Here is a 974-nt window from a genome sequence, read left to right as displayed (position 1 = left end):
TCAGTAGCTTGTACAAAAAGCCTCTTAGAGGAGAGTTTTTATGCAGTAGTGTAGAAAAAACAACAACAAAAAAGTAGGATAAATCCTGCTTTTGTTCAGCCTTGAGTGATTATTTGAGATCCCCCGCTCTACCCCTCAGTAACTCAGGATTCCTAAGCACTTTCCTCTCTCCCACAAACATTGAAGAATTCTGTGTGCCATCACCCCCTAAACGCAAGCAACCTGAGTACCGTGTTATTTTCTTTCCTCTAACTGATGATGGATCAGCATGCCATTCTGCTTGCACCTTGCAGATGCTGAGAAATACCCTGCACCTTTTCTCACTAAATTTTCACATCATCCAATGCATTTACCTACCCCCCTACCTCTACCCTTATTAATGAGGTAACAAGCTCAGGACTTTGCCTTTCATCCCCATTGTCTGCTAAATACAGTTTGGATCTCATCTGCAGCAGAGGGGTGGGGTCACTTCCCCGCTAGCATGTAGGTTAACAGAAGTAATGGAGAGTCTATAAAGCATGCCATCTGCCCACAGCCCTGCTTGAGGTGTTTCCTGACAGAGCTCTCCTAGCAGTTTGTGAATAGCAATCACCAAGATTACAAGCCTTCGTGATGCTGGGTAGGAAAATGTTACTCAGTTCCCTCATTGGTCTTAGTCCTGTTTCTCCAGCACAGTTCTAAGTAGTTCTTCTGTAGTGGCTTACCAAAATGTGAAAATGTACTGATGTTTTATAGAAGTCATAAAGGAAAGCTTTGAAGTCTTCAATAATACCAGGTTTTGTGGATATGTGATCCCTTAACCTTGTAGGAGTTTAATTTGTGTTTATGTTATCACTTCAAGAATGCAAATGCCTCTTAGAATGTAAATAGCTCTTAATTTTGAGCTGAATAAAAATGTTAAGAAGGCATGTTTGAAACACTGTTAGTGTAGAAAGAACAATCAATTAACAGCCATCTATTTATTATTATTAGTT

This window comes from Egretta garzetta, unplaced genomic scaffold (assembly GCF_000687185.1).
Source record: "Egretta garzetta isolate BGI_Z169 unplaced genomic scaffold, ASM68718v1 scaffold163, whole genome shotgun sequence".
Taxonomy (NCBI): Eukaryota; Metazoa; Chordata; class Aves; order Pelecaniformes; family Ardeidae; genus Egretta; species Egretta garzetta.
The sequence above is the reverse complement of the archived record's forward strand: the minus strand, read 5'-3'. Positions refer to the sequence as shown.